Here is a 9986-nt window from a genome sequence, read left to right on the forward strand (position 1 = left end):
GTTAGGGTGATAGCAGGAAACAGGAGGAGTCCCTGGATGGTGCTAATGGTTATCATGCTGGGCTGTTAAGTGAAAAGTTGACACTTTGAGTCCACCCAGAGGCGCCTCAGAAGAAAGGCCTGGCAATCTACTGCTGAAAAATCAGCCATTGAAAACCCTATGAACACAGTTCTACTCTGACACATAGGGGGTTGCCCTGAGTTGGAGTGGCCAGTAACTGGTTTTTAAGAAATGGACTATTTACAGGGATGTGGCTAGGGTCAGGAACTGCAACAAGTGGCAGTGTCTTAGTGGCAATCCTGGAGCTAGTAACTGAGGGGAGGTGTTACCACCCCTAGGAGCAAAGGGGCAGTGGGAGGGAGACTTCATGAGGGGGAGAGGAGAGAAAGAGAGAGAGAGAGCTCTGTATGGAGAGACAGGACCTGTAGCCTTAGGAAGAGAGACGGAAACCCCTTGGAGACCCGGCGAGGAGGGAGTCAGGAGAATAAAGGACCCCAACCCCCTTCTTCTTGCCCTCTGGTCTCCTGCCAGTGGCTAACCCCCACTGACTAAACCCACATCTTATAAGGCTGAGAGCTGGGAACAACAGGCACTGCAGTGCCTCGTGGTCACAGAGCAGGGAAGGGAAGCGTGGAGAATGTCCTTAGATGATAACGCTGAATTTTACCTGAGCCCTGCGATCCTGGAAATCCTCCCATCCTTTTATGTTCTGGAAAACGGCTGACCAAGATCATTAACGTTCCTCTCAGTGTCACTGCACTTTAGGCAGACTTCTTTGTGACTCTGGGCCCCTGACCTCTCTCGCCTCTGGCCTTCATAGAATTCCTTAACAGTGAACTCAGGAGATAAGTCCATGTGGCCACAAATACCATTGCTTAACCTCCCACTAACGTCCTTCATTACCTCAGTATTTTTCCATTAGGTCATTTCAGTCCTTAGAAACCTCTCCAACCTCTGCTTCAGCAGAGTAGGAACTCACACTTAGTTCTGGTCTCTTTCCCAAACAGTCCCCCTCTGTCCCATTACAGTGGCCCTGTCATGGATTGAATTGTGTCCCCCCAAGATATCAGTCAGCTTGGCTAGGTCATGATTCCCAGTATTGTGTGATTGTCTACCATTTTGTCATCTAATGTGATTTCCCTGCGTGTTGTAAATCCTTTCACCGTGATGTAATGAGATGGATTAGTGGCACTTCTGTTGATGAGATCTGTAAGATTAGACAGCGTTTTAAGCCAATCTCTTTTGAGATATAAAAGAGAGAAGCAAGCAGAGAGACATGGGGACCTCATACCACCAAGAACGCAGTGCCGGGAGCAGAGCGCGTCCTTTAGACCTGAGGTTCCTGTGCTGAGATGCTCCCAGACCAAGACTCATGACAAGGACCTTTCTCCAGAGCCGACAGAGAGAGAAAGCCTTCCCCTGGAGCTGGCGCCCTGAATTTGGACTCCTAGTCTACTGGACTATGAAGAGAATAAACTTCTCTTTGTTAAAGCCATCCACTTCTGGTATTTCTGTTATAGCAGCGCTAGATGACTAAGACAGGCAGTTTCCAACCCTTTTTCTTTAGTCCTTCTTCCTTTCTTGTCCTTCCTTCCTTTTTACTATAATCTTTTTTTAATAGAGTCATCCTTGCCTGCTTTACATTGTACGGTGCAATTTTTTTCTTTGACAAAGATATCCAGGACTCTTTGCTTGCAAGGACTGTGAAAGAGTCCTCCTGTGCTTACTTCAAGACTATGTAACTCAGAGGTGCCCCCAAGAGCTGAGGTCCACATTTGTTGGCTTCTGAACAGCGCCACCTGCTGGTTCTGGTTGTCTTCAGGGTTTCTCTGTTTCTGCTAATGGGCAACCCCAGAGGTAGCAAGGGGGCTGAGCGTTGGTTTGCTGCAAGAGCTGCAGTACCAGCTGAGGCACGGGTGCCCTGGAAATCCAAAGAGTCCCTCAGGAACACACAGTTTGGAGCACGCATCACTATAGTGACCCCTCCAGACAACCCCCAAGTTCAGAACAGTCTGCACAGTTGCCCAGTAATGGCGACTGCAGAAAGGCTCCCGTATGCTGCTGCCCATTCCACACGAGTTAAATGCGATACAGTGGGGGAACACCTCTTAATGCACACAGTCCCTCCCCTAGGAGGCAAGTCAGCTACCAGGAAGGCTGGGTAGGGGCAGACGTTTTCATAAAAGGTGCCTCACAGATCTGGTATGTCTCATTAAGAAGTGGCTGGGTCTGTGGCTCTTCCCTTCCAGGACAGCCCCTGGCCCCTGTTTTTTTTTTTTTTTTGTGAGAATACAGATAGTAGATGTGTGGGAGAGCTCCACAGGCCAAATCCCTGTCTTAGCCGAGCCCCCATGTAGCCTGTTACATTTTCTTCTGGAAATAATGGCTGTACACTTGCTTTACATCTTTATAACTAAAAAGGGCTGCTGGAAGGGCCCAAAACAAAGTTTACCTAAAGACAAAATGGTATCTGTCATCTCAATAGACGGAGAAAAAGCGCTTGACAAAATTCAACATTGCTTTATAATCAAAACACTCAGACTAGGAATACAAAATTTTCAACCTGATAAAGAGCATCTACAAAAAACCCACAGCTAACATCATCCTTTATGGTAAAAGACTGAATGTTTTTCCCCTGAGATCAGGAATAGGACAAGAATGACTGCTCTTGCTGCTTTTATTCATCTATTCAGCGTTGTACTGGAGGTTCTAGCAAGGGCAATTAGGCAAAAAAAGAAAGGAAGGAAGGAGGGGAGGGGAGGGGAGGGGAGGGGAGGGGAGGGGAGGGAAGGGGAGGGGAGGGGAGGGGAGGGAAGGGGAGGGAAGGGAAGGGAAGGGAAGGGAAAAAGGAAGGAAAGAAAGAAAGGAAAAAAGAAAGAAAGAAAAAGCATCCAGATTGGAAAGAAAGAAGTAAAATTATCTCTATTTGCAAATTACCTTGTCTTGTATACAGAAAATTCTAAGGAATCCCCAAAAAACCTATTACAGCTAATAAATGAGTTTAGGAAGGTTGCAGGGTACAAGATCAACCTCAAAAATCAATTGTATCTATACCCTAAAAAAAAAAAAATCCAAAAGTGAAATTAACAATGCAATTCCATCTGTGATAACATCAAAAACAAAATATTGGGAACGTTTAATAAAAAAAGTGTGAAACTTGTACTATGAAAACCTGCAAAATACTATTGAAAGAAATTAGTGAAGACCCAAATAAATGGAAAGATATCCCATGTTCATGTTTTGGAAGGCAGTATTTTTAAGATGGCAATACTCCCCAAACTGATTTACAGATTCAGTGTAATCCCCATTAAAATCCCAGCTGACTTCTTTGTAGAAGTTGACAAGCTGATCCTAAAATTGATATGGAAATTCAAGGGATATAGAATAAATAGAATGAAAAAAGAAGAAAAAGTTGGAGGACTAACACTTTTCCACTTCAAAACTTACTTCAAAGCTGCAGTAATCAAGACAATGTGGAAACCCTGATGGCATAGTGGTTAAGAGCTACGGCTGCTAACCAAGAGATTGGTAGTTCGAATCCACCAGGCGTTTCTTGGAAACCATATGGGGCAGCTCTACTCTGTCCTATATGGTCGCTATGGGTCGAAATCGACTCCACGGCAATGGGGTAATCAAGACAATGTGGTACTAGTATACAGACAGAAATACAGACCAGTGGAATAGAATTGAGGCTCCAGAAACAAACTCCCATACCTTTAAGGAAAATTGATTTTTGACAAGAGTGCTAGAACAATTCAATGGAGAAAGAAGTCTTTTCAACAAATGGCCCTGGGACAACTGGATATCCACATGCTTAAGAACGAAGTTGGACCCTTCCCTCACACAATTACAATTGGACCCTTACCTCAGACAATATACAAAAATTAAATAGATCAAAAACCTAAATGTAAGAGCTGAAACTACAAAACTGTTCAAAGAAAACCTGTGTAACTCTTGTAACCTTGGAATAGATATGACAACAAAAGCATAAGCAACAAAAGAAAACAATAGCTGAATTTGACTTCATCGAAATGAAAAACTTTGTGCCACAAAGGACGCCCTTAAGAAAGTGAAAACACAACCCACAGAATGGGAAAAAAATGTTTGCAAATCATGTATCTGATAAAGGACGACTTGTATCTAGAATTAAGAACTCTTATAATTCAATAATAAAAAGACAAATAACTCTATTTAAACATGGGCACAGGGTCAGAGTAGACATTTTTCCAAAGAAGATACACAAATGGAAAATAAACAAATGAAAATATGCTCAACGTCATTAATCATCAGAGAAATGCAAATCAAAGCCACAATGAGACACTGCTTCATACCCACCAGAATGGCTACAATGCGACATAATAACAAGTGTTGTCAAAGAATGTGGAGAAATTGGCATCTTCATACCCTGCTGGTGGGAATGGAAAATGTGGCCTCTCAGGGAAATAACTTGGCAATTCTTCAAATGTTAAACATAGAGTTGCCATGTGACCCCGAAATTCCACTCCTAGGGAATGAAATATGTCCACATCAAACTGTATATGAGTGTTAACAGCAGTATTTTCATAATGGCCAAAAAGTGGAAATAATGCAAATGTTCATCAGCTGATGAATGGAGAAGTGAAATGAAGGTAATTGATTGGATATACCTTTTTTGATTGGATACATACCATTGATTGGATATACCTTTTTTGATTGGATGCATACCATTGATTGGATATACCTTTTTTGATTGGATGCATACCATTATTGATTGGATATACCTTTTTATTCAGCAGTAATAAGGAATGAAGTATATGCAGGCTACAACATGGATAAACCTTGAAGACTTACGCTAAGTGAAAGAAGACAGTTTTAAAAGGCCATATATTGTATGATTCCATTGATGGGAAATGTCCAGAATAGGCAAACCTATACAGACAGAAAGTAGATTAGTAGTTGTCTAGGGCTGGGTGCAGAGGGGAGGGCGAAAAGTGGTGGTTGTAGGGGGAAAAGGGGGAATGACTGCTGATGGGTAGGGAGTTTCTTTTTGGGATAATGAAAATGTTCGAAAATTGTTTTGGTAATGGTTACACAATTCTATGAATACACTGAAAACCATTGTATACTTTAAATGGGTGAACTCTATGGCATGTAAATTATCTCTCAATAAAGCTGATATACTGGTATAGATACATAGACACAGTCATTTTGCAAAGGCGTGTGGATACAGGGAGGGAAATAACTGCTGCCATTTGTGCAGTATTTCACACTCCTCATACCCTATACAAACCCAGATAGATTAAAGGCTTATCTATGAAAGGAAAATGAAGGCTTTTAGAAGACCGTATGGGAGAGTGAGTATAGGTAATGAAGGATTTCTTAAACAAGGTACAAACGGTACAAACCATAAAGTAAAAGATAAATCTAACTAAATTAAAATTAAGAAATTTACATTTGTCAAAGGATGTCATAAATGGTTTAAAAGACAAGTCAGAGTGGGAGGAGATTTTTTAGCACATACAACTGACAAAGGATTAGCATCAAGAATATTAAGAGATCTATAAATCAATAAGAAAAGACAGAAAATCCAAAAGAAAAAAGGGACAAAATACATTAACTGGAATTTCGCAGGACAGGAAAAACAAGTGGCCCATAAACATTGGAAAAGATACTTAACCTTAGCCTTATTAATGAACAGAAAAATACAATTAAAATTACGAGAAACCATTTACACCACCACCAGACAGGAAAAATTACACAGTGGAACAGTACCAACTGCTGGCTGGGGTGTGAAGCGTTGAGAACGCTCATCCTCTGCTGGAGAAAATGTAAATTGAGATCATTGTTCTGAAAAAACAATTTGACATGATCTTGTAAAACTGGATATGCATATACCCTACAATTCTGCAATTCAATTCCTAGGAGCCCTGGTAGCACAGTGGTTAAGAGTTATGGCTGTTAACCAAAAGGTTGGCAGTTCGAATCCATCAGCCACTGCTTGGAAACCCTATGGGGCAGTTCTACTCTGTCCAATAGGGTCGCTCGATGGTAATGAGTTATTTCAATGTTTATATCCCAGGAAACAAATCGCACAAATGTACAAGTGGTCTTGCTCACCACAGTCCCAAACTGGAAGCAACTCAAATGTTCATCTGTGGTGAGATAGGTAGGTAGATAGATGCCATTGAGTGGATACCCGCTCAAGGTGATCTTACGTGCCACAGAACAAAACATTGCCTAGTCCTGTCTGTGACGCTAATCCCTCACAACATGTTTTCTCCTTTTCAAAATGGGTGATTGACAGCTTGACATAACTAATGCCATAATGATAATCTAAGTAACCTATAAGTTTTTTTTTTTTTTTTATTGCACCAGCTGCACTGGTCTCTTTCCAAAGGTATGTGGGGCCTTCTCGGCTCTTGTGGCCTTGGTCTCCTTCCTCTCTTTGTTGTCTTGGGAGATGGCCTTCAGCCTGCAAGACAGCAGCTAGGAAGGCTGCCTGGCACTTTTGGTCTGCAACTTTCTTGCTCCTTATCTTGGTCAGAGTAAACTTGGTAGGCTAGTTCCGCTAGCTGAGAGATTTTTATGTAAGTTTTTTTGCCTGTTATGAATACAAAGATTAGAGAGTCCAGATGTCTGGCATGCATATCCTTTGTTTAATAAAGAGTTTCTTGTAGTTCTTTTGTGATGCATATGACCATCTGTGGGCTGTGTGCTTGAAAACACTAGGTATTCCTTGCCAAAACGATACATAAGCTCTGATGCAGACACTGCTTTTCAGGACTCCATAAAGACAACTTGCATTGCTGTTGGACCGGCCATTGGTGTCACCTCCTAATAAACTTTCTCTCTCTTTCTGACTTGGAGTACATCCCACTGGCTTGACTGCTCCAGGGCATGGAAACCAATTGGGTAACAAATTTTGGTGCCCAACATGGGGCTCGAAGTACTCTGGCCCTGGTTTCACCTCTCTAAGGACCCAGCCCCGGGAAAGGCCCAGGAAGAGACAAGGTGCACCTGTCTTTAGGTTGTGGAGGTCTCTCAACCTATGGTGGCCTGGAGTTTTGGTGACAGGGGAGGACTCCACAGCAGTGAACTCTGAACAGAGGGAGAAAGTTTCTGTTGGCCACGGTAGGTAACTGAGCCTCAGGTGGTAAATCCTCTGTAAAAGACACAGTGGTGTCAGTTCTCATAGATACCCTCCAATAATGTGTGACTGGGTCCTGTGAGGCTGGACGAGAGACTGGTGAGCTTCCGTGTTGCAGGTCGGTACCCAGAGAAGTAAGGTTCTGACGGAAAGTCCACTAGGAACTGGACTTATTTAGGAGGGGATTCTCTAACTAAGTCGTTGTTAGGTGCTGTTGAGCCGGTTCCGACTCATAGCGACCCTATGCAAAACAGAACGAAACACTGCCTGGTCCTGCGCCATCCTTACAATCGTTGTTATGCTTGAGCTCATTGTTGCAGCCACTGTGTCAATCCACCTCGTTGAGGGTCTTTCTCTTTTCCACTGATCCTGTACTCTGCCAAGCATGATGTCCTTCTTCAGGGACTGATCCCTCCTGACAACATGTCCAAAGTATGTAAGACGCAGTCTCGCCATCCTTTCTTCTGAGGAGCATTCTGGTTGTACTTCTTCTAAGACAGATTTGTTCGTACTTTTGGCAGTCCATGGTATATTCAATATTCTTCGCCGACACCACAATTCAAAGGCATCAGTTCTTCTTCGGTCTTCCTTATTCATTGTCCAGCTTTCACATGCATATGAGGCAATTGAAAATACCATGGCCTTGGTCAGGCATACCTTAGTCTTCAAGGTGATATCTTTGCTCTTCAAAACTTTAAAGAGGTTCTTCACAGCAGATTTACCCAATGCAATCCATCTTTTGATTTCTTGACTGCTGCTTCCATGGCTGTTGATTGTGGATCCAAGTAAAATGAAATCCTTGACAACTTCAATCTTTTCTCTGTTTATCATGACGTTGTTTATTGGTCTAGTTGTGAGGATTTTTGTTTTCTCTCTGTTGAGGTGCAATTCAAACTGAAGGCTGTGGTCTTTGATCTTCATTAGTAAGTGGTTCAAGTCCTCTTCACTTTGAGCGAGCAAGAAGATGGAAGGAATACACAGAGTCGTTATACCAAAAAGAATTAGTCGATGTTCAACCATTTCAAGAGGTGGCATATGATCAGGAACCAATGGTACTGAAGGAAGAAGTCCAAGCTGCTCTGAAGGCAATGGTGAAAAACAAGGCTCCAGGAATTGATGGAATATCAATTGAGATGTTTCAACAAACAGATGCAGCGCTGGAGGTGCTCACTCGTCTATGCCAAGAAATATGGAAGACAGCTTCCTGGCCGACTGACTGGAAGAGATCCAATTTTATGCCTATTCCCAAGAAAGGTGATCCAACTGAATGTGGAAATTATAGAACAATATCATTAATATCGCATGCAAGCAAAATTTTGCTGAAAATCATTAAAAAATGGCTGCAGCAGTATATCGACAGGGAACTGCCAGAAATTCAGGCCAGTTTCAGAAGAGGATGTGGAACCAGGAATATCATTGCTGATGTCAGATAGACCCTGGCTGAAAGCAGAGAATACCAGAAGGCTGTTTACCTGTGTTTTATTGACTATGCAAAGGCATTTGACTGTGTGGATCATAACAAACTATGGATAACACTGCAAAGAATGGGAATTCCAGAACACTTAATTGTGCTCATGAGGAACCTTTACATAGATCAAGAGGCAGTTGTTTGGACAGAACAAGGGGATACTGATTGATTTAAAGTCAGGAAAGTTATGCATCAGGGTTGTATTCTTTCACCATACCTATTCAATCTGTATGCTGACCAAATAATCCAACAAGCTGGAATATATGAAGAAGAATGGGGCATCAGGATTGGAGGAAGACTCATAAACAACTTGCGTTATGCAGATGACACAACCTTGCTCTAAGAGATGTCTTAAAATTTTGTGTAGTCAAGTGTGGCCTAAATACCAACTCCCTGATGGGGTCAGATGGCCAATAAGTAGTTCCCGAGATTTTGACAGTGTTCTGCAGTTTGATCTGTTTTCTTCTTGAAGTAACAAGTGAGAAAAAAGCTGCATCTAGAGTGTTTTATAACATTATGGCATGAGAAAAAGAATAAAGCTTCTGTTTCAGCCCCTCTTATATGAGTTGGAATCAACTTGACGGCACTGGGTTTGGTTTTTTATGCAGACCAAAGATGAAGAAAGGGATGTAGAACTCGTGGGTGTCCTTCTCATTCCCCCACTTCAAAAAAAAGTCTCTCAACACCTATTCATGACCCCTCCCTTGCAGTATCAGAGAATGATGGGAAGGCATTGAAGGAGGTGGTGGAGGGGGTGGGACAGATAAGGTCTCCCCACCCCATACTAGGAGTGAGGTCCAATTTGGCCCAGTTCCCCTGGGAGGGTTTACCCACTCCAGGAGGTTCCAGTCCCTGCTGCAGAAGGGCCACCTCAGATGATGTGGGCCCATAATCCATTCCTGGCTTCTGATTTTTGCAATTGAAAGCAAAACATTCCAGAGTAGCAGTCACACCCACATGCCATGATTGAACATTTTTCCCTTATTTTTACTACCCACCATCTTACATGGGCCGATTGTCAGACTTTATTAGACACACTCCTCACAGCCAAAGAAAGATGGAAGGTCTTAGAATAAGAAAGAAAAAGACCAAGACATGAAGAAAGAGGCCAATCTATTGGCTGCCACTCTGAGATCATCTGGAGGAAGACGACAAGACCAAGTTGGTAATATGTGTCATCCTCACAGTCACCAGCAGGTTCGAGTCCATTTTTGCTATTGTGCGAATCCAGCTCACTGAGGGTCATCCTCACCCTTGCTGGCCCTTACCTTCGTTCTCCTTCAAACATGGTGTCTTCCTCCAGTGATTAATCCCTCTTAATGACATGTCCAAAGCAAGCAAGCCGAACAATGTTCTGTTGTAATCCATAAGGTTTTCATTGGCTAATTTTTG

Source organism: Loxodonta africana, chromosome 9 (genome assembly GCF_030014295.1).
Source record: "Loxodonta africana isolate mLoxAfr1 chromosome 9, mLoxAfr1.hap2, whole genome shotgun sequence".
Taxonomy (NCBI): domain Eukaryota; kingdom Metazoa; phylum Chordata; class Mammalia; order Proboscidea; family Elephantidae; genus Loxodonta; species Loxodonta africana.